Source organism: Moschus berezovskii, chromosome 24, assembly GCF_049115385.1.
Source record: "Moschus berezovskii isolate FMDL1 chromosome 24, NW_MosBer_1.0, whole genome shotgun sequence".
Taxonomy (NCBI): Eukaryota; Metazoa; Chordata; class Mammalia; order Artiodactyla; family Moschidae; genus Moschus; species Moschus berezovskii.
In genome coordinates, this window is record NC_142483.1 from 34538408 (window position 1) to 34563757 (window position 25350).

General features: G+C 39.4%; 1 pseudogene; it reads right to left on the bottom strand.

Annotated features, from left to right (window-relative positions):
• Positions 1-23262: 23262 nt before the first annotated feature.
• On the bottom strand, positions 23263-24598 carry LOC129547618 (zinc finger and BTB domain-containing protein 35 pseudogene; annotated as a pseudogene).
• Positions 24599-25350: the final 752 nt, after the last annotated feature.

Here is a 25350-nt window from a genome sequence, read left to right on the forward strand (position 1 = left end):
CAGAATGGCACGTAATTTAAAACTTTAATTATTTACTTCTGGAATTTTCCATTTAACATTTCTGGACCTAGGTTGACCTCAGGTAACTGAAACCACAGAAAGGTCAGCAGTCAATAAAGGCTGGGAAGGACTCCTGTAACCTCCCTTCTTTCATTCTCTCCATCCCTCATATCCTCTATCTCTTTTCCTCATCCTTTTACCCTCCCTGTCTTCTTTCTTTATTTTAAAATTATTTTTCTTCATATATGCAATATTTATTTAACGCTGGCTTCAAACATACACAAAAGCATCTTCAAAAAGTAACACAATACATTTTCTGCAAAGTATTTTGATAAGATCTCCTCATATGGAAATATAACATTTGGCTTAAGAATAAAGTAGCCAGAATATTTGGTTTAGAGTACTTTTTAACTTTTCATTTTGGAACCGTCTCATACATGAGAAAAGTTATGATCTAGTCAAGGAACTCTCCTATACTTTTCACACAGATTTCAGGAATATCAACATATAAATATTTTACCAGATACATTTTCTCTATATTTTTTTTCTAAAGTATCTAAGAGTAAGTTGGAGACATGAAACCCCATTTCTCCTAAATTTTCCAATGCATATTTCTTTGAAACTAAAATATTTCTCACATAACCTCAGTATAGTTATTAAAAATAGGAAATCAAAATTGAAACTTTACTAGTTTCTAATCTATAAGCATTATACAGATCAAATTTTAAATTCAAATTTCTGAATTATCTCACTAATGTTGTGTATGCATTAGAAATACAACAGGAAAAATAAGCTTTCCTGTCCAGGATTTCATCCAGCAGTGCATATTTCATATTGTTGCCATGCTTCTTTAATTTTCTTTAATCTGGAATAGTTCCCCAGGCTTTATCTTTCATGCCTTTGACATTTTTTAAGAGTATAAGTCTTTCTTTTGTTTCTGATTTTGCACATTGTCCTACAATTTGGGTCTAGCAGATAGATTCAGGTTGTGCTTTGCTTTTTTCCCAGAAATACCTCAAAGAGATGATGTGTCCTTCTCAAGGAAGCAAATCACTATTAATGGGGATTTTAACTTTGATCACTTGTCTAAGGAGGTAGCTACCAGTTTTCCCCACTATAGAATTCCTATTTCCCTCTCTGAATTTAATATGTTTCTTTAGGGAAAATATTGTGTTTATCATCAAACATTTACCCAGCAATTTTAGTGACAATGATGATTCTTTCTGAAATAATTTTTTACCCTGGTTTTGCCAAACAGTGATTTTTTAACTACATAGTTGTTTCTTTATTTATTAGCTTACATTCTAAAAGATGGAATAATTCTACCTTATTCATTCATTCACTTATATCATATTGGACTCATAGTTTATTCTCTCATTTCAGTCATTTCAGTTGCTGAGTCATGTCTGACTCTTTGCGACCCCATGAACTGCAGAACGCCAGGCTTCCATATCTATCACCATCTTCCGGAGCTTACTCAAACACATGTCTATCAAGTCAGTGATGCCATCCAACCATCTCATCCTCTGTTATCCCCTTCTCCTGCCTTCAATCTTTCCCAGCATCAGGGTCTTTTCCAATGAGTCAGTTCTTCGATCAGGTGGCCAAAGTATTGGAGTTTCAGCTTTAGCGTCAGTCCTTCCAATGAATATTCAGAACTGATTTCCTTTAGGATTGACTGGTTGGATCTCCTTGCAGTATAAGGGACTCTCAAGAGTCTTCTCCAACACCACAGTTCAAAAGCATCAATTCTTCGGCACTCAGTTTTCTTTACAGTCTAACTCTCACATCCATAGATGACTACAGGAAAAACTATAGCTTTGACTAGACAGACCTTTGTTGACAAAGTAATGTCTCTGCTTTTTAATACTCTGTCTAGGTTGGTCAGTGTTTTTCTTCCAAGGAGCAAGGGTCTTTTAATTTTATGGCTGCAGATACCATCTGTAGTGATTTTGGAGTCCCAAAAAATAAAGTCTCTCACTGTTTCCATTGTTTCCCCACCTATTTACCTTAAAGTGATGAGACTGGATGCCATGATTTAGTTTTCTGAATGTCAAGTTTTAAGCCAAAATTTTCACTCTCCTCATTCATTTTCATCAGGAGGCTATTTAGTTCTTTGCTTTCCGCCATAAGGGTGGTGTCATCTGCATATCTGAGGTTATTGATATTTCTTCTGGCAACTTTGATTTCAGCTTGTGCTTCGTCCAGCCTGGCATTTCGCATGATGTATACTCTGCATAGAAGTTAAATAAGCAGAGTGACAATATACAGTCTTGACCTACTCCTTTCCCAATTGGAACCAGTCTGTTGTTCCATGTCCAGTTCTAACTGTTGCTTCTTGACCTGCATATAGATTTCTCAGGAGGCAGGTTTGGTATTCCCATCTCTTGATGAATTTTCACAGTTTGTTGCTATCCACACAGTTAATCGATCACTTTGGTGTAGTCAATAAAGCAGAAGTAGATGTTGGGTTTTTTTTTCTTTTTTTTTTGGAACTCTCTTGCTTTTTCGAAGATCCAACAGATGTGGCAATTTGATCTCTCACTCCTCTGCCTTTTCTAAATCCAGCTTGAACATCTATCTGAAAGTTCACAGTTCATGTACTGTTGAAGGCTTGCTTGGAGAATTTTGAGCATTACTTTGCTAGTGTGTGAGATGAGTGCAATTGTGTGATAGTTTGAACATTCTTTGGCATTACCTTTCTTTGGGATTGGAATGAAAACTGACTTTTTCCAGTCCTGTGGCCACTGCTGAGGTTTCAAATCTTGCTGGCATATTGAGTGCAGCACTTTCACAACATCATCTTTTAGGATTTGAAATAGCTCAACTGGAATTCTATCACCTCCACCGGTTTTGTTCGTAGTGATACTTCCTAAGGCCCACTTGACTTCGCATTCCAGGATGTCTGGCTCTAGTGAGTGGTCAGACCATTGTGGTTATCTAGGTCATGAAGATCTTTTTTGTAAAGTTCTTCTGTGTATTCTTGCCACCTGATCTTAATATATTCTGCTTCTGTTAGGTCCAAACCCTTTTTGTCCTTTATTGTGCCCATCTTTGTCCTTTATTGTGCCCATCTTTGCATGAAATGTCCCCTTGGTATCTCTAATTTTCTTGAAGAGATCTCTAGTCGTTCCCATTCTTTTATTTTTCCTCTATTTCTTTGCACTGATCCCTGAGGAAGGCTTTCTTATCTCTCCTTGCTATTCTTTGGAACTCTGCATTCAAATGGGTATATCTTCCAAGGAGTAATCGACTTTTAATTTCATGGCTGCAATCAGCATGTGCAGTGATTTTGGAGCCCAAAAAATGAAGTCTGACACTGTTTCCACTGTTTCCCCATCTATTTCCCATGAAGTGATGGAACCAGATGCCATGATCTTTGTTTTCTGAATGTTGAGCTTCAAGCCAACTTTTTCACTCTCCTCTTTCACTTTCATCAAGAGGCTTTTTAGTTCCTCTTCACTTTCCACCATAAGGGTGGTGTTATCTGCACTTCTGAAGTTATTGATATTTCTCCCAGCAATCTTGATTCCAGCCTGTGCTTCTTCCAGCCCAGCATTCCTCATGATGTACTCTGCATGTAAGTTAAATAAGCAGGGTGACAATATACAACCTTGATGTACTCCTTTTCCTATTTGGAACCAGTCTGTTGTTCTATATCCAATTCTAACTGTTGCTTTCTGACCTACATACAGGTTTCTCAAGAGGCAGGTCAGGTGGTCTGGTATTCCCATCTCTTTCAGAATGTTCCACAGTTTATTGTGATCCACAGAGTCAAAGGCTTTGGCATAGTCAATGAAGCAGAAATGGATGTTTTTCTGGAACTCTCTTACTTTTTCCATGATCCAGCAGATGTTGGCAATTTGATCTCTGGTTCCTCTGCCTTTTCTAAAACCAGCTTGAACATCTGGAAGTTCATGGTTCATGTATTGCTGAAGCCTGGCTTGGAGAATTTTGAGCATGACATTACTAGCATGTGAGATCAGTGCAATTGTACAGTAGTTTGAGCATTCTTTGGCATTGCTTTCTTTGGGATTGGGATGAAGACTGACCTTTTCCAGTCCTGTGGCCACTGCTGAGATTTCCAAATTTGCTGGCATATTGAGTGCAGCACTTTCACAGCATCATCTTTCAGGATTTGAAATAGCTCAACTGGAATTCCATCTAGTCAAGGCTATGGTTTTTCCAGTGGTCATGTATGGATGTGAGAGTTGGACTGTGAAGAAATCTGAGTGCCGAAGAATTGATGCTTTGGAACTGTGGTGCTGGAGAAGACTCTTGAAAGTCCCTTGGACTGCAAGGAGATCCAACCAGTCCATTCTAAAGGAAATCAATCCTGGGTGTTCATTGGAAGGACTGATGCTAAAGCTGAAACTCCAATACTTTGGCCACCTCATGCGAAGAATTGACCTATTGGAAAAGACTCTGACGCTGGGAAGGATTGGGGGTGGGAGGAGAAGGGGACGACAGAGAATGAGATGGCTGGATGGCATCACCAATTTGATGGACATGAGTTTGAGTGAACTCTGGGAGTTGGTGATAGACAGGGAGGCCTGGACTGCTGTGATTCATGGGGTCGCAAAGTCGGACATGACTGACTGACTGAACTGAACTGAACTGGTGTTTCCTTTTCTTCTTTGTCTTTAGCTTCTCTTCTATTCACAGCTATTTGTAAGGCCTCCTCAGACAACCCTTTTGCCTTTTTGCATTTCTTTTTCTTGGTGATGGTCTTGATCACTGCCTCCTGTATAATGTCATGAACCTCTGTCCATAGTTATTCAGGAACTCTATCAGATCTAATCCCTTGAATCTATTTCTCACTTCCATTGTATAATCATAAAGGATTTGATTGAGATAATACATGAATGCTCTAGTGGTTTTCCCCACTTTTTTCAATTTAAGTCTGAATTTGGCAATAAGGAGTTCATGATCTGAGTCAGAGTCAGCTCCTGGTTTTGTTTTTGCTGACTGTATAGGGCTTCTCCATCTTTGTTTGGAATAATATAATCAGTCTGATTTCGGTATTGACCTTATGGTGATCTCCATGTATAGAGTTTTCTCTTTTGTTGTTGGAAGATGGTGTTTGCTATGACCCGTGTGTTCTCTTGGCAAAACTCTGTTAACCTTTGCCCTGCTTCATTTTGTACTCCAAGGCCAAAATTGCCTATTACTCCACGTATCTCTTGAATTCCTACTTTTGTATTCCAGTTCCCTATAATGAAAAGACATCTTTTTTGGGTGTTAGTTCTAGAAAGTCTTCATAGAACCATTCAACTTCAGCTTCTTCAGCATTAGTGGTTGGGGCATAGACTTTGATTACTATGGTACTGAATGGTTTGCCTTGGAAATAAACAGGGATCATTCTGTCCTTTTTGAGACTGCACCTAAGAATTACATTTTGAACTCTTCTGTTGACCATGATGGCTACTCCATTTCTTCTAAGGGATTCTTGCCCACAGCAGTAGGTATAATGGTCATCTGAGTTAAATTCACCCATTCCAGTCCATTTTGATTCACTGATTCCTAAAATGTCGATATTCACTCTTGCCATCTCCTGTTTGACCACTTTCAATTTACCTTGATTCATGGACCTAACGTTCCACTTTCTTATGCACTATTGCTCTTTACAGCATCAGACTTTACTTCCATCACCAGTCACACCCACACCGGGTGTTGCTTTTGCTTTGGTTCCATCTCTTCTTTCTTTCTGGAGTTCTCCACTCTTAGTTCTCCACTCTTCTCCCATTATCCTCTAGCCCATTACTATTGCTATTTATCCTCAGTCAGTAAGTTCAGTCGCTCAGTTGTGTCCGACTCTTTACAACCCCATGGACTGCAGCACACTAGGTTTCCCTGTCCATTACTAACTCCCAGAGTTTGCTCAAACTCATGTCCATCAAATCAGTGATGCCATCCAACCATCTCATCCTCTGTCATCCCCTTCTCCTTCTGCCTTCAATCTTATCCAGCATCAGGGTCTTTTCTAATGAGTCAGTTCTTCGCATCCAAGTATTGAAGTTTCAGCTTCAGCATCAGTTCTTCCAATGAATATTCAGAACTGATTTTCTTTAAGATTGACTGGTTTGATCTCCCTGCTGTCCAAGGTACTCTCAAGAGTCTTCTCCAACACAATAGTTCAAAAACATCAATTTTGCACTCAGCTTTCTTTTTAGTCCAGCTCTTCATCCATACATGACTACTGGAAAAACCATAGCTTTGACTTGACAGACCTTTGTTGGCAAAGTATGTCTCTGCTTTTTAATATGCTGTCTACGTTAGTTATAGCTTTCTTCCAAGGAGCAAGCATGTTTTAGTTTCAAAGTCACTGCAGATGGTGACTGCAGCCATGAAATTAAAAGACTATGTATCTTACTGTTCACATTTTCTGAAAGGTAATCTTCTCACTATATATTAGTATCAAATCATCACATTTTACCCCTTAACCTTACATAATATGATCTGTTAATCATATCCCAATAAAGCTGAAAAAAATTTTCTGATAGTTGGCTGAATTTCAAATGAATAACATAATTCCGCTAAAAATTATGGGGGAGGGAATCTGAGAACCCTCAGGAGAGAATACCTGAGACATTGTTCAGCAATCCCAAAAGTTTATAACTCTCACTGTGAACTACTATACTTGCCATCATCTTTTATACATCAGTCTCACATATTTGATTACTGTCAATCTGTCCCCTGATTCTTCTATGATTCTGTCCCATGAACTACCATATTCTGCTGGTAAATCAGGTTTTAGTTACAAACCTATAAACCAAGAAGCTCTGGGGGAGGAAGCAAGCCAGACTTGCTGAAGTAAGCAAGCCCCTTTGGATCTCCAAATGAGGCTTGCTATGGTTTTCAAGTGTCTAGAGTCATGAATAAATTATTTCAATAATTTTAAAGTATTGAGTACCTACTATTGTCCAATCACTATTTTAAGGGTTTACCAGGAGAATTAGATTCAACTATCTTACATATCAAAAATAAATAATTGTCAAGTTCACTTTTATATATTGCAACATATAATCAACGTTAATTTTTTTTTTTATTTCTAAAAAAGAATTTTATTAAAAAAGCACAAATGCAAAGAAATGAACAGAGGAAAATTTATGCGTCGAACCTGGACTGGTCACTTATGATAATATACATGCTACAATTCCATTCTCTCCAATCATTCCACCTTCACCCTCTCCCACAGAGTCCCAAAGACTGTTCTAAATGCCTATGTCTCTTTTGCAGTCTCTTATACAGGGTTTAGGTTACCATTTTTCTAAATTCCATATATATGCGTTAATATACGGTATTGATGTTCTTCTTTCTGGCTTACTTCACTCTGTATCATTGGCTCCAATTTCCTCCACCTCATTAAAACTGATTCAAATGCATTCTTTTTGATGGCTGAGAAATACTCCATTGTGTATATGTACCAAAGCTTTCTTATCCATTCATCTGCAGATGGACATCTAGGTTGCTTCCATGTCCTGGCTATTATAAACAGTGCTGCAATGAACATTGGAGTACATGTGTCTCTTTCAATTCTGGTTTCCTCGGTGTGTATGCCCAGGAGTGCGATCGCTGGATCATATGGCAGTTCTATTTCCAGTTTTCTGAGGAATCTCCACACTGTTCTCCATAGTGGCTGTACTAGTTTGCATTCCCACCAACAGTGTAAGAGGGTTCCCTTCTCTCCACACCCTCTCCAGCACTTATTGCATGTAGACTTTTGGATAGCAGCCATTCTGACTGGTGTGAAATGGTATCTCATTGTGGTTTTGATTTGCATTTCTCTGATGATGAGGGATGTTGAGCATTTTTTCATGTTTATTAGCCATCTTTATGTCTTCTTTGGAGAAATGTCTGTTTAGTTCTTTGGCCCATTTTTTGATTGGGTCACTTAGTTTTCTGGAATTAAGCTGCAGGAGCTGCTTGTATAATTTGGAGATTAATCCTTTATCAGTTGCTTCATTTGCTATTATTGTCTCCCATTCTGAAGGTTGTCTTCTCACCTTGCTTAGAGTTTCCTTTGCTGTGCAGAAGCTTTTGATTTTAATTAGGTCCCATTTGTTTATTTTTGCTTTTATTTCCAATATTCTGGGAGGTGGGTCTTGGAGGATCCTGCTGTGATTTATGTCGGAGAGTGTTTTGCCTACGTTCTCCTCTAGGAGTTTTATAGTTTCTGGTCTTACATTTAGATCTTTAATCCATTTTGAGTTTATTTTGGTGTATGGTGTTAGGAAGTGTTCTAGTTTCATTCTTTTACAAGTGGCTGACCAGTTTTCCCAGCACCACTTGTTAAAGAGACTGTCTTTTCTCCATTTTATATTCTTGCCTCCTTTGTCGAAGATAAGGTGTCCATAGGAGCGTGGGTTTATCTCTGGGCTTTCTATTTTGTTCCATTGATCTATATTTCTGTCTTTATGCCAGTACCATACAGTCTTGATGACTGTGGCTTTGTAATAGAGCCTGAAGTCCGGCAGGTTAATTCCCCCAGTTCCATTCTTCTTCCTCAAGATTGCTTTGGCTATTCGAGGTTTTTTGTATTTCCATACAAATTGTGAGATTATTTGTTCTAGTTCTGTGAAAAATATCGTTGGTAGCTTGATAGGGATTGCATTGAATGTATAAATTACTTTGGGTAGTATACTCATTTTTACAATATTTATTCTTCCAATCCACGAACACGGTATATTTCTCCATCTATTCATGTCCTCTTCGATTACTTTCACTAGTGTTTTATAGTTTTCTATGTACAAGTCTTTTGTTACCTTAGGTAAATATATTCCTAAGTATTTAATTGTTTTCATTGCAACAGTGAATGGAATAGTTTCCTTAATTTCTCTTTCTATTTTCTCATTATTAGTGTATAGGAATGCAAGGGATTTCTGTGTGTTGATTTTATATCTGGCAACTTTGCTGTAATCATTGATTAGCTCTAGTAGTTTTCTGGTAGAGTCTTTAGGGTTTTCTGTGTAGAGGATCATGTCATCAGCGAACAGTGAAAGCTTTACTTCTTCTTTTCCAATTTGTATTCCTTTTATGTCTTTTTCTGCTCTGATTGCTGTGGCCAAAACTTCCAGAACTATGTTGAATAGTAGTGGTGAGAGTGGGCACCCTTGTCTTGTTCCTGACTTTAGGGGAAATGCTTTCAGTTTTTCACCATTGAGGATAATGTTTGCTGTGGGTTTGTCATATATAGCTTTTATTATGTTGAGGTATGTCCCTTCAATTCCCACTTTCTGGAGTTTTTATCAAAAATGGATGTTGAATTTTGTTGAAGGCTTTCTCTGCATCTATTGAGATAATCATATGATTTTTATTTTTCAGTTTGTTAATGTGGTGTATTACGTTGATTGATTTGCGTATATTGAAGAATCCTTGCATTCCTGGGATAAAGCCCACTTGGTCATGATGTATGATCTTCTTAATGTGTTGTTGGATTCTGATTGCTAGAATTTTGTTAAGGATTTTTGCATCTATGTTCATCAGTGATATTGGCCTATAGTTTTCTTTTTTTGTGGGGTCTTTACCAGGTTTTGGGATTAGGGTGATGGTGGCCTCATAGAATGAGTTTGGAAGTTTCCCTTCCTCAGCTATTTTCTGGAAGAGTTTGAGTAGAATAGGTGTTAGCTCTTCTCTAAATTTTTGGTAGAATTCAGCTGTGAAGCCGTCTGGACCTGGGCTTTTGTTTGCTGGGAGATTTTTGATTACAGTTTCAATTTCCGTGCTTGTGATGGGTTTGTTCAGATTTTCTATTTCTTCCTGGTTCAGTTTTGGAAAGTTGTACTTTTCTAGGAATTTGTCCATTTCTTCCAGGTTATTCATTTTATTGCCATATAATTGCTGATAGTATTCTCTAATAATCCTTTGTATTTCTGTGTTGTCAGTTGTGATCTCTCCATTTTCATTTCTAATTTTATTGATTTGGTTCTTCTCCCTTTGTTTCTTGATGAGTCTGGCTAGTGGTTTGTCAATTTTATTCACCTTCTCAAAGAACCAGCTTTTGGCTTTGTTGATTTTTGCTATGGTCTCTTTTGTTTCTTTTGCATTTATCTCTGCCCTAATTTTTATGATTTCTTTCCTTCTACTGACCCTGGGGTTCTTCATTTCTTCCTTTTCTAGTTGCTTTAGATGTAGAGTTAGGTTATTTAGTTGACTTTTTTCTTGTTTCTTGAGGTATGCCTGTATTGTTATGAACTTCCCCCTTAGCACTGCTTTTACAGTGTCCCAGAGGTTTTGGGTTGTTGTGTTTTCATTTTCATTCATTTCTATGCATATTTTGATGTCTCTTTTGATTTCTTCTATGATTAGTTCATTATTCAGCAGCGTGTTGTTCAGTCTCCATATGTTGGCACTTTTAACAGTTATTCTCCTGTAATTGAGATCTAATCTTACTGCATTGTGGTCAGAAAAGATGCTTGGAATGATTTCAATTTTTTTGAATTTACCAGGCTAGATTTATGTCCCAGGATGTGATCTATCCTGGAAAAGGTTCCGTGTGCGCTTGAGAAAAAGGTGAAATTCATTGTTTTGGGGTGAAATGTCCTATAGATATCTATTAGGTCTAACTCTTCTATTATATCATTTAAAGATTGTGTTTCCTTGTTAATTTTCTGTTTAGTTGATCTATCCATAGATGTAAGTGGGGTGTTAAAATCTCCCACTATTATTGTGTTATTGTTAATTTCCCCTTTCATACTTGTTAGTAATTGTCTTACATATTGCGGTGCTCCTATGTTAGGTGCATAAATATTTATAATTGTTATATCTTCTTCTTGGATTGATCCTTTGATCATTATGTAGTTTCCTTCTTTGTCTCGTTTCACAGCCTTTGTTTTAAAGTCTATTTTATCTGATATGAGTATTGCTACTCCTGCTTTCTTTTGGTCTCTATTTGCATGGACTATCTTTTTCCAGCCCTTCACTTTCAGTCTGTATGCGTCCCTCATTTTGAGGTGGGTCTCTTGTAGACAACATATATGGGGGTTTTGTTTTTGTATCCATTCAGCCAGCCTTTGTCTTTTGGTTGGGGCATTCAACCCATTTACGTTTAAGGTAATTATTGAAAAGTAGGATCCCGTAGCCATTTTCTTTATTGCTTTGGGTTCAAGTTTATACACTCTTTCTGTGATTCCTGTCTATAGAAGATCCTTTAGCATTTGTTGGAGAGCTGGTTTGGTGATGCTGAATTCCCTCAGCTTTTGCTTGTCTGTAAAGCTTTTGATTTCTCCTTCATATTTGAATGAGATCCTTGCTGGGTATAGTAATCTGGGCTGTAGGTTATTTTCTTTCATCACTTTAAGTATATCTTGCCACTCCCTTCTGGCCTGAAGAGTCTCTGTTGAAAGATCAGCTGTTATCCTTATGGGAATCCCCTTGAGTGTTATTTGCTGCTTTTCCCTTGCTGCTTTTAATATTTGTTCTTTGTGTTTGATCTTTGTTAATTTGATTAATATGTGTCTTGGAGTATTTCGCCTTGGGTTTATCCTGTTGGGGACTCTCTGGATTTCTTGGACTTGGGTGATTATTTCTTTCCCTATTTTAGGGAAGTTTTCAACTATTATCTCCTCAAGTATTCTCTCATGGTCTTTCTTTTTGTCTTCTTCTTCTGGGACTCCTATGATTCGAATGTTGGAGCGTTTAACATTGTCCCAGAGGTCTCTAATATTGTCCTCATTTCTTTTAATTCGTTTTTCTTTTTTCCTCTCTGTTTCATTTATTTCTACAATTCTATCTTCTAGTTCGCTTATCCTGTCTTCTGCCTCTGTTATTCTACTGTTTGTTCCCTCCAGAGTGTTTCTGATCTCATCTATTGCATTATTCATTGTATATTGACTCTTTTTTATTTCCTCTAAGTCCTTATTAAATCTTTCTTCCATCTTCTCAATCCTTTTCTCCAGGTTATTTATCTGTAACTCCATTTTACTTTCAAGATTTTGAATCATTTTCACCATCAAAATTCGAAATTCTTTATCAGGTAGATTCCCTATATCTTCTTCTTTTGTTTGTGTTGGTGGGCAATTATCTTGTTCCTTTACTTGCTGGGTATTTCTCTGCCTCTTCATCTTGCTTATATTGCTTTGCTTGGGGTGTCCTTTCCCTCGTCTTGCAGTTCGTGGAGTTCTCTTTATTATGTAGTTTCTTCGCTGTGTGTGGGGTTGGACAGGTGACTTGTCCGGGTTCCCTGGTTAGGGAAGCATGTGTCAGTGTTCTGGTGGGTGGAGCTGGATTTCTTCTCTTTCCTTTAGAAGACAATGGGCTACTTTTCTGGGAGCCTGATGTCCTCTGCCAGTATTCAGAAGTTGTTTTGTGGACTTTACTCCACGTTCAAATGTTCTTCTGATGAATTTGTGGGGAAGAAAGTGGTCTCGCCGTCTTGTTCCTTCCTCCCCAGAACACTGGATTCTTATATTCCACTTGGTCGTAGAGTATCTCTTCCCAGCCGCTCCAGCAAGGCGCAGCCGCTGCAGCTTACCTTGGACGAGGGGTATCTCCTCAAGGCCGCCCCTCCTGCTTTGAATGTGGATCAGCTCCTCCCGGCCCTCCGGTGCCCAAGCAGCCACCGCCTCCTGGACGTGGTACAGCTCCTCTCGGCCACCGCCCTAACTCTGGGCGCAGGGCAGCTCCTCTCAGCCACGATTCTGCACGTGGTCGGTTGCGCCGGGAGCCGGGCGTCTCTCGCGTCTGCGCCGCCGGGAGCCGGGCGTCTCTCGCGTCTGCGCCGCCCAACGTTAATTTTTAAATGAAAAAAAATAGCCATGATTTCACAAGAAGTATAGGTGAATCTGATTAATGAATGTGCTCATTAAAATCCCCTGCCATTCTCTATGCTTATTTTCTAAGAAGTAAGACTGATAAAGACTTAAACCAAGTACTCTAAACTCTTGAGTATTTTTTAGAGAATTACCTTTGATATATATTTGGCTCACACTGTCACTGCCTGAAAGTTTGTTTTTGCTTTTGTATGAGCACCTTTAATGCCTTTTGATCAATTAAAAAGAATGGACAACTATACAGTGCAGCAATCTCTCTGCTAAGAATTTGCCCCACGGATGTATTTGCAATTGTGTGCTTAATATATAAATTGGGATGCTAGGTACAGCATTATTTTTAATAGGAAAAATTTGCACAAAAAATGTTTATCAATAATTGGTTAGATAAAATGTGGTCATGGTGGTTTAGTCCCTAAGTTGTGTCTGACTCTTCACAACCCCATGTACTGTCGTCCACCAGGCTTCTCTGTCCATGGGATTTTCCAGGCAAGAATACTGGCGTGGGTTGCCATTTCCTTCTCCAGAGGATCTTCCCCACCCACAGACTGAACCTGAGTCTCCTGGGTTGCAGGCAAGTTCTTTACCAACTGAGCCACTAGGGAAGCCCTCTATCAGATAGAGGGAGCAAATATTGCTGTGTCATTATGTACAAATAAATGTGCATTTATTTTTACCAGAGACACTTTTTCACATTGAAAACGTGTATAGACACATTAAATGTTAGCATTCTGATCTCTTCCTTTTAAAGATTAATTTTCCATTTATTGAAAACACCTGTATGAGATTCCTTTTGAGCACTTACTGAATTTCAGCTGCATATTATTTGGTAGTCCCAGGCAATATATTTTATCTAGTGTTTAAATTGTCTTTACTCTTCAAATAAGATGACTCACCCAGCAAGGAATTTGCGGTGACAAGTATTATTTTAATCTCATCTTGCTCTTAGTTTTACTGTCTTTTTGTGAAGGGTGAGAATCCCTAATATTTAAAAACTTATGCTAGTATTATCCGACAGTCTTTAATTCTCTAGTAATAATAATTGCTCTTTAAAAATTGGGTTCTGATTCTTGCCCTGCCATCTAACTAAAATACCAAGATGTACCGTTATTTAGGATTGATGTTCTTATGTTAGGGTGGTCCTAGGGCTTAGTCGGAGAAGGCAATGGCACCCCACTCCAGTACTCTTGCCTGGAAAATCCCATGAATAGAGGAGTCTGGTGGGCTGCAGTCCGTGGGGTCGCTAAGGGTCGGACACGACTGAGCGACTTCACTTTCACTTTTCACTTTCACACCTTGGAGAAGGAAATGGCAGCCCACTCCAGTGTTCTTGCCTGGAGAATCCCAGGGACGGAGGAGCCTGGTGGGCTGCCATCTATGGGGTCGCACAGAGTCACACAGGACTAAGCGACTTAGCAGCAGCAGCAGCAGCAGCAGCAAGGCTTAGTAACACTAAAACCTTCAAGACTTTAAAATGAAAAAGGGACTCAATTTCTTCCGAACTAAAAGCTTTCTTCCTTCTAGACAGCACTTTTGCTTCTAAAAACTACTATTAGTGTCTCAATGTGCTTTGTGAGAACCTTAACACAAATACATAGCTGATTGCTGAAGCTGAAGCAACTACAAGGGATTGAACATAAGCTACAGGTTTTTTTGTTTTCTTTTTTTTAAGTGTAGTATCCTCTTTGTCAAGTTTTTTATTTTCTTGAAATTTAGTGCAATAGCATAAACTTTTTTTTTATAGCTGATACATAATGTATGATTACCTATAAATCTGAGCTTTGTCTGGCAATGGACATGTTCAAGCACCACAGTATAATAAATGTATTACAGTGATTGACTATAATAGCCCCTCACAGTCTAAGTTCAAAGAATTAGAGCTTTTGGAATTTCCAAAACTTTCTATGTTCTACCTATTCCATCCCCTTCACCTGTTTAAATGGCAGTAATGGTGATAGAAGCAAGGTCCGATGCTGTAAAGAGCAATATTGCACAGGAACCTGGAATGTTAGGTCCATGAATCAAGGCAAATTGGAAGCGGTCAAACAGGAGATGGCAAGAGTGAATGTAGACATTCTAGGAATCAGTGAACTAAAATGGACTGCTGGGAAAGATTGGGGGTGGGAGGAGAAGGGGACGACAGAGAATGAGATGGCTGGATGGCATCACCGACTCGATGGACATGAGTTTGATTGAACTCCGGGAGTTGGTGATGGACAGGGAGACCTGGCATGCTGTGATTCATGGGGTCGCAAAGAGTTGGACACGACTGAGAGACTGAACTGAACTGAACTGAAACTAATTTATGGGGGCTTCCCTGGTGGCTCAGACAGTAAAGAAACCGCCTGAAATGCAGACCTGAGTTTGATCCCTGGGTCTGAAAGATTCCCTGGAGAAGAGAATGGCAAACCCACTCTCTTAGCCTCAGTGGGACTGGAGAAGAGTCTCAGCTTCCCTGGAGAAAAGAATGGCAAACCCACTCACAGTAGTCTTGCCTGGAGAATTTCATGAACAGAGGAGCCCGGAGGGCTGTAGCCCATGGGGTCACAAAGAGTCAGGCATGACTGAAGGGACTTTTTTACTTTCTTTTCTTTTCTAAAACTAATTTGTAAATCAGTTAATCTGTAAATGTTTGGGTCACCCACTTGCACACAGTAGACTGGTGGTCATAAGCCCACTGACACTACCAAGTCCTAAAACTCCTGAATTCTTTTCATAATGGTGAAACAAGTTAGTATCATACATTTCTCAGGAAATGCTAAGTTAGAAGAAAATTATGCTAAATATTTTTTGATGTTCTCAATGTAGTGGAAGTATCTAGCTGCAGCCTCCATCTGATGGGCAAGCAGGGGTAGGACCTGCCTTTCACAAGCTGTCAGAGCAATGTATCTTCCTCCCCAGCACACTGATTCAGTCAGCAGAAAATACACCTAGAACTTTGCTGGGATACCATGAACTGAGGAGGCAAATCTCCTTGACATGGAGATTTGAAAATAAAGCCTGAATCTTCCAGAGACCTTCATGAAAAGATATTTGAACATCATCATTGGGTAGAACAGAGCTGAACAAGCACTGGAAAGGCGCCTGGTCTGGATAGCATCATGTGTAATCCTGGATCTAGCTTTACCTGAAAATATTTTGTTCCTTGAATTTTCATTCATGTAAGACAATAAATTCCCCTCCCTCTCACATATACACACACACACACACACACACATAGGCGCACACACACATTTCCCTTTCTACTTAAGCCAGTTTGAGGTGTGTTTCTTGCATCAAAAGTGTCATGAAAAATATACTTTTTAATTTTATTGAAAAAGAGGTTGATGCACTCAGGAGGGTTTGTTTAAGGCTGTTTATAAGCACTTCACAAACAGCTGGCAAACGGGAATTTCTGATTCAAATGTCAAGGAAAAGAATGGTCACATTTAAGATTTCCCTGGTGGCACAGTGGATGAGTCCACCTGCCAATGCAGGAGACTGGTCCTGGGAGATTCCACATGCTGCAAAGCAACTAAGCCCACATGCCACAGTCACTGATGCTGTTCTTTAGAGCCTGCAAGCCAGAACTACTGAGAGCCCGCATGCTGCAACGACTGAAACCAACACCCTCTAGGGCCTGTGAGCTGCAACTACTGAAGCTTGTGTGCCTAGAGCCTGTGCTCCAAAACAAGAGAAGCCACCACAGTAAAAGCTCTGACACTGCAACGAACTAGCCACACCTTGAGGAAGCAGGTACAAAGCTAAAAGATCCAACGCAGCCATAAATAAATAAGTTTTTTAAAAGAGAAGTGTGATCTGGAGATGTCATGTTAAAAGCAAGCAAAAAAGAATGGCCAAATTTATTTTGACAAGGTCATGCAGGTATTTTGTACGACACTCCAGACTTGGGTAAGAGAGACTTGAGTTTAAGCCCTAGATCTAGCACTTACTGGAAAGTCACTTATTTTCTTAGAACTCTACTTATAAAGTGGAAATGATAATTGCCTTCTACTTTACAGGACCACTGTAGGAAAAATAAGTAATGGATATGTAAGAGCTTTTAAAATTATGGTGTGCCTAAAAATAGAATGAATTATTAATAATAATAGTCAAGTGTGCTTTTCCACTTATGTTAAGTAGCTTATTTCCATCTTTGCATCTATCTTTTTCCTTTATATAATCTATTCAGGTTTACCATACTCTCAGAATTATTAAATTTAGACCTGAAAAACTGATGCAATGCATAAAGCTAACAATGAGTAGCAGCTTAACATGGAGTGCTGAAAAATATTTTCACTTGAACATCTCATCTGAGAGGATCTTCTTGACATTGGCATATTTTGGGAAAATTTAAAGATTAATAGGAAGAGAGCTTATTTCTTGAGACTATAATAAGGTTCCCATGAAACCAACTAAAGTTTGATTTTTTTTAATTTTCAGTAAGTGAATATAGAACCCAGCTGTTTACTCTCATTAATCTCTTTCTTTAAACATAACAGGAGAACAAACAGATGGAGCGTAATGTAATGTAAATCAAACACTGTACTTGAACATATCCAAATAATAGGGTTTCCACATCAACTGATTAGAAGCCCTCATGTGGAAACTCAGAGCAGGAATTTGTGCTGAATCACCTAGGGAATTGAAGTTTTGGAAGTATCTGAGGTACTTGTTAAAATTAAAGATTCTGAGCATAACTTTTGAACCCAAATTTATCATTAAGTCCATGTTTTTAGTAAAGCCCATGCCGTGATCCCTCCGTCTTCCAACTTTGAGGATCACTCTATTATACTGCATTAAGGTGAAACAAAATAGAGTCCAAATAACATTTCAGGGGATGATAATAAGTAGCAGTGATAATAATGACAAAATTAAGACTCTAACAAAAGAACCATATTCCTCCACCCCCATTCCACCCCCATCATCAAAAACTGCCAGCACAAGGAGCATAACTGCCTGCTTATCTCTGCCTCTTTGATTACTCATATGATGCTATGGCAACAATGAAGGCAGTGCTTGAGAAACTTAGTGGGTAATTGAATTCCCAGAGAGCTTGTTCACAACAGAGTTTCCACGGCTGTACCATGTGCCATGTCAGATAAAGATCTCTAGCAATGGGACATCAAAAGATGAACTATATACAAATACCAAATTTGATTCTGATCTGTTTGGAGGGCCAGACTCTGGGAAACCATGTACTAAATATGACCTTGACTTTTTCAACTTGTTTATGGATCCTGAGGATCAGTAAAGACTAAGAAAGCAAAGATCAGGCAACTGCAACAATAATATCCATAGACTGATGAGTGCTAAATATATAACTTTAACCACATCTTCCCATGAATTTAAAACTCATATCCCAACTGACTACTTGACATCTTCATTTTTTTTTTTTTTTTGAACAGAGGAAAATTTATGCGTCGAACCTGGACTGGTCACTTATGATAATATACATGCTACAATTCCATATTCCCCAATCATTCCACCTTCACCCTCTCCCACAGAGTCCCAAAGACTGTTCTAAATGCCTATGTCTCTTTTGCAGTCTTTTATACATCTTCAATTGTATGCTGAATCAGTTCAGTTCAGTTCAGTCGCTCAGTCGTGTCCGACTCTTTGCGACCCCATGAATCACAGCACACCAGGCCTCTCTGTCCATCACCAACTCCTGGAGTTCACTCAAACTCATGTCCATCGAGTTGGTGATGCCATCCATTCATCTCATCCTCTGTCGTCCCCTTCTCCTCCTGCCCCCAATCCCTCCCAGCATCAGAGTCTTTTCCAGTGAGTCAACTCGTCACATGAGGTGGCCAAAGTATTGGAGTTTCAGTCTTAGCATCAGTCCTTCCAATGAACACCCAGGATTGATCTCCTTTAGAATGGAGTGTTTGGATCTCCTTGCAGTCCAAGGGACTCACAAGAGTCTTCTCCAGCACCACAGTTCAAAAGCATCCATTCTTCGGCACTCAGCCTTCTTCACAGTCCAACTCTCACATCCATACATGAGCACGGGAAAAACCATAGCCTTGACAAGCATCCCTTAATTGTTCAGTCACTAAGTTGTGCCCAACTCTTTGCCACCCCATGGACTGCAGCATGCCAGGCTCCTCTATCCTTCACTACCTCATGGAGTTTGCTCAGATTCCTGTCCATTGAGTTGGTAATGCTATCTAACCATCTCATCCTCTGCCACCCTCTTCTCTTTTGCCTACAATGTTTCCCAGCATCAGAGTCTTTTCCAATGAGTCGGCTCTTCTCATCAGGTGGCCAAAGTATTGGAGCTTCAGCTTCAGCATCAGTCCTTCCAATGAATATTCAGGGTTGATTTCCTTTAGGATGGACTGGTTACATGTCCTTGCAGTCCAAAGGTCTCTCAAGAGTCTTCTCCAGCAACACAGTTCAAAAGCATCAATTCTTCAGTGCTCAGCCTTCTTTATGGGCCAACTCTTACATCTGTACATGACCACTGCAAAACCATAGCTCAGTGACTACTGTAAGAATGATCACTGACCTGCCGTGAACAAAAGAGAACTCTCATCCATTCCCACCCAGGATGCTGCCTTAACCCAATGCACCCACCTAATTTCTGAGGCCAGAAAACTAGGAGTCATTGATCTTTCCTCTCTGTCCATGAGCCCTCTTGTCTAAAAGTTTTCTGCTCCCTATTAGCAAATCCTATTGCCTCTACATTCAAGTATATCACTCAATGCTGGCACATGTGTTTGCTCAGTGAAATAAAATTTTCACTACTTCCACACTCATGAAAGCTACCATTCTTTCCCTTCTAGGTTAATGAGAGAACTTTTTAATGATCCTCCCAATTCCATTCTTTGTTGTTGTTCAATCACTCTCCTGTGTCCGACTCTTTGAGACCCCATGGACAGCAACACTCCAGAATTCCCTTTCACTCTCTCCCTGAGTTTGCTCAAACTCATGTCCATGGAGTCGATGTCACCATCCAACCATCTCATCCTCCGCTGTCCCCTTCTCCTTAACTGCTCAGCATTCAGAGTAATCCTTGAATATTGCAATCAGGTCATGGCTCACCACCTCTTTACAGATATGATTAACATATTGGACACACTTTGTTTAGAATGATTCATGTTTGTGCCTGTTGCCCTGATATCTTAATTAGGAAAAATACCTTTCTTTCTTAAAAATATCATGATTTGGAAAATAAAAAAATACATATATGATCACTGTTTGCAACCTTCCGTTTGTTTTGAATTGTACTTAAAATTAAATGTACATCTTGATTCTGAGCTTTAATGTGCTGAAGTGTTGTCTGGCCCTGCCTGTTCCTTAGCTTCATTCACGCACTACCCTCCTCCCATCACACTTGCTCTCTGATTCTTCACCTCAGAGGTTTTGCACAAGAGCTTTTCATTTCCTGGGAACAGTCTTCTTCCAGAGCTTCCCAGGGCTAATTCCATCTTTTTATTCAAGTCTCAGTTTTAATGTCACCTACCCAAATAGGAAAAGGAGTACATCAAGGTTGTATATTGTCACCCTGCTTATTTAACTTATATGCAGAGTACATCATGAGGAACGCTGGGCTGGAAGAAGCACAAGTTGGAATCAAGATTGCCAGGAGAAATATCAATAACCTCAGATATGCAGAGGACACCACCCTTATGGCAGAAAGTGAAGAGGAATTCAAAAGCCTCTTGATGAAAGTGAAACAGGAGAGTGAAAAGGTTGGCTTGAAGCTCAACATTCAGAAAACAAAGATCATGGCATCTGGTCCCATTATTTCATGGGAAATAGGTGGGGAAACAGTGGAAACAGTGTCAGACTTTATTTTTGGGGGCTCCAAAATCACTGCAGATGCTGATTGCAGCCAGGAAATTAAAAGACGCTTACTCCTTGGAAGGAAAGTTATGACCAACCTAGATAGCATATTAAAAAGCAGAGACATTACTTTGCCAACAAAGGTCCATCTAGTCAAGGCTATGGTTTTTCCCGTGGTCATGTATGGATGTGAGAGTTGGACTGTGAAGAAAGCTGATCGCCGAAGAATTGATGCTTTTGAACTGTGGTGCTGGAGAAGACTCTTGCAAGTCCCTGGACTGCAAGGAGATCCAACCAGTCCACTCTAAAGGAGGTCAATCCTGGGTGTTCATTGGAAGGACTGCTGCTAAAGCTGAAACTCAAATACTTTGGCCACCTCATACAACAAGTTGACTCACTGGAAAAGACTCTGATTGGGGGCGGGAGGAGACGGGGACGACAGAGAATGAGATGGCTGGATGGCATCACCGACTCAATGGACATGAGTTTGAGTGAACTCCAGGAGTTGGTGTGGACAGGGAGGCCTGGCGTGCTGTGATTCATGGGGTCGCAGAGTCGGACATGACTGAGCAACTGAACTGAACTGAACTGAACTCAGATAGCCTCAACTCTCAAATAAATTTCCATTTATTATCTACCAAAGCTTTGCATTTATTGTTATCTATCTTCTAACCACCATATCATATTTTGTTTCATCAATTACTGGTTTATTACCTGTCACTCTTACTATAATTTCACAAAACCAAAAAATGTATCTGTCTTGTTTACAATTTTATTCCCAACACCTAGACAGCCTTTGAAAAATATGTGTCGAATGAAAGAATAAGTCCAAATAATGATATTCTGTCTTATCCCAGTAGAGCTTACAGGGTCAGGCAAATTCTTCCTTTCTATCTGAATCACTAGTCAAAATTTCTAAAGCAAAATGTTATAAAATGTCAGTTTTCATATCTCTTTATTCTTTGTTTCTCTTATTTTATTTTGTCAAAGTCCTGTACAACATTACTCCAAATATTTTCTCAATTTAGGTGGATACTGAAAAGTTACAAATCTGTCTTGAATTTGGTGTCAATTCTATCTCCATCATTCTTCAACTCAGACTCTGAGCCTTTGTTGTGAAAATGGTATTACCTCTGAAACTTTTTCTGGACTCTGAAATCTTCTAGTCTGTGAAATTTATAAAGTATCCTGGCATAATAAGATGCCTGAGCGCTGAAGTAATTTGGTTAGCATCACTGGATTGCTCAAGTAGTTTATCCCCTACCCACCCATCTCTATCTTCTTTCAACAAACTGGGAGTCATAATTACTCTTGCCTTTGTCCTTACCTTCAGAAAGTAGCATTTAACCACTTACTTTTTGTCCTGGGCCTCTCTGTACTTTGACCCAAAGAATACAGAAGTGGGAGATAGCATCCTTTTCGTACAGTTCAGTTCCCAAGGACATGGGAGAAGCAGGAGAATATGTTTCAGAGCAAGGGTCCCAGGCTGTCCTTTTGATAAGTTATGACACCTTGAGTTGTATCCCACTTTCTTTTTTTTTTTCATAATTTTAAAGTTTACTTTAAAAATGTAAATATCTCCCAATATTTAACAGGTAAAGAAAATAGCATATTGGTTTATTTTCTGTAGTTGTTATATTTTATTTTCCAAGTAATACTGATTAAAAATATTTACATACCTACTTTTAAGTCCACAGTTTAGCACTCTTATTTGTATGGCTTTAAAAGTTATAGCACAAGATCTTTACATTAAGGATTGGGGGAAAAGATTCATTCAAAACAAAGCCTGATATATTATATACATGTTTTTCTCTGTAGTTTATTTTAAATACATTAATTTTTAAATGATGCTCATCTTGTTTTCATCTGGTGGTAAAATACTAGTGCAACTTTTCATCAAAATAAAGTTTACCACTAATATAAATGAATTTTCCCAATTGAAAATGGCCCTTCAGCTGCCATTAAACGAAATTTCTCAACCTAAGTGAAAAAGAATTGGTAGCTGTCATTACAAGAAAAAATATATAAAGTACTAAAGCATCACCTACACTGCTTACAACACAAATTTTGAAAGAACTAGAGATGCTTTATAGAAGTTTAGTTGGTTTTGAAAAGGCACATGGGTGTGTGTTTTTTTTTAAACATTCTAGAAATTTGCCACCACCACTGTTTCTGTTGCAGAGATGACATCTATGACTATCAATCAGGGCAGACAAGAATGTTGTTCAAACTAAAGGAAGCCAGAAGCCAAAATTTAACTGCACAGTAACAACGCACTTTTCTTCATGCAGTCTTATTTCCTATATATTCAAATTTTCTAACATGCATCAGAATACATAAACTTGTATTCTAATGATTTTACATTTGATTTTACAACATGGGGGAAAAAAAACTTGAGGAAGGACATGACCAGGGACAGTAAGAACTCTTACCACAATGAAAATATACATTCGTACCCAACTATATAATAAGAATATAATCCATTTAAGTTTTCCAGAAATATACTTCTCAAAGCTTCCCATTCACTTATGGGAAAGATCCCTCCTCTGTGGCAAAGTTGGGGGTGGGGGGGGAAATCAGTCTGTTTCCATAGAAACAGTTCAGCACAACAGGAAAGAGTTTAACTTTGGTCCACATGTCTGTTAGCATACGGACAGTCACACTGCCCATCATCAGTTCAAAAACCCAACACATAAATTTAAAAATAAATGCATTTGTTATTTCATTCTAAAACTGGCATAGGTGTTCTGTTCTCATTTCCTGCCTTTTCAGCTTGGGAATCCACTGTTGATTTGGTCTCTAAACCCTCCGCATCTTCGTGTTCTGCTGTAGCAGCCTCAGCAGCATCTGCTTGGGTAGGCTCTCTCTCCTCTTGGGTCATGATTTCAGGGGTCACTTGATCCAAGTCTGCTTCTAGAAGCTCAGTCTGTACCTCCACTGGCATCTGATTTACCCGCTCAACATGCAGTTCCTCTACATGGACTTCAGTACCTTCTTCAGTCTGAATTCGCCCCACTTCTAGATAACTTACCTGGACCTGCTCTGGAAGCTCACTCATGTGTGACTCGTGCACTTGGCTGTCCTGGAGCAGATCTGGATGGACCTGTTCCACAGTCACTTGTGTTGAATCCACCTGAACCTGGAGCAGTGGTAACACATGCACCTTCCCAACTTGTTCGATAATAGTCATTGACGTCGCAGGTTCAGTTTGCACACGTGTTTCTACTGAAAGAACTTCTTCAGTTACCAGGCGCTCTAAAATATTATGAGTATCAGTGAGATGCCTCCTTAATTCATTTCCTTGCATAAACCACAAGTCACACAGAGTACAATGGTTGGGTTTATCTCCAGTGTGTATCACCAGGTGATCTTTGAACTGGTCCCAGCTGTTAAACACACTATTACAGACCTGACATTCATACAGCTTCTTTCTCCCCTTTTTTGCTTCCACTCCAGTCTGGCATGCAGTCAAGTGACATTTGAGGGTACTATTTCTAACAAATCGTTCATGACAATTTGGACATTCAAAAGGTTTTTCACCTGTATGTTTTCGAAGATGCTCTTTAAAATGTCCAAAGTGGTCAAACTGCTTCTCACAGTACTGACATATGTGTATTTTTTTCCCAGTTCTCTGCTTCTTACTGACTCCACCTTCTTCAAGGTGGTAACAACTGAGGTGCTGTTTCCACGCGCTCTCCCGAAGATACCTTTTATTGCATATTTCACACTTGAAACTCTCAGTGGAGTGTGATTTCATGTGTTCCTTCTACCTGTTTGCTTGTGGGGTCAGATGCACAGCCGTCGTCATCTTTAATCTGCCCTTTTCTATCGCCTTGGCGGTACTTGCTGGTAATATCTGCCAACAATGCCAGAGCGGAATCATCAGAGGAACCTGTGCTCTGAATGTACTTTATGGACTGCTTGGTAGAAGCCACTTCCTCCGTTTCGATGCCTTCATCTTCCACTTCGATTGTGCCTTCGGCAATCTCCACCTCAATTTCAACAGGTTCAGATTCTGCAGATGGCAACGACTCAGTGATAAAATTTGAAGTTTCTGCAATCTTTCTTTTTTTTGCTTCACTTTTCCCTGTGGTATTTTCCTCTAGTGGAGCTGAGTTTTCTTTGTTTCTACGAGTCCTGTTATCTTCTATCAGCATCCGTGAAATCATAGCAGGATAATTTGCTGGCTTGCAAGTAGGGTAACATCTCTGATTCCTCACGGATCTTGCCAGATATTGGCAACCAAGAACAGGATGCTGAAAAAGACAAGACTTTCTGACTTCAAGGGCTTTGATAGCTTCTAGCATCTGTAGAAACTCTGCTGCTTTCCATACATCATTGGCTTCTTCTTCTCCTTGTATCATTAACTTTGCTGTATATGTGAACTCAATCAAATGACGAAAGGCCATTTTACTAACACCTTCTATCTCCACCAAAGGTTCCTGAGTAAACTCCTGAAAGAATTTATAGAAGAACTTGCTGCAAGCAGTCAAAACAGCCTTGTGGGCCTTAAAATGGTGTCCGTCGACAATCAGGGTGATGTCATTAAACCGGTCCTGCTCTCGCTGTTCATTCAATCGGTCCAGGATCATTTTATGATGTTCAGGTAACTCCTGAAGGCATTCCATCGTCTCTTCGACCTCCATGGCCATCCGGCTGCTGTTGGCGTGATGCGTCATGGCGCCGGACTCTGCCTCCCCACTTTCAAAAAGTGGCAATAATAAGAGTCCTTACCTCTAGGGAACACAGCTCAATGTTATGTGGCAGCCTGGATAGGAGGGGAATGTGGGGAAGAATGTATATGTTTATG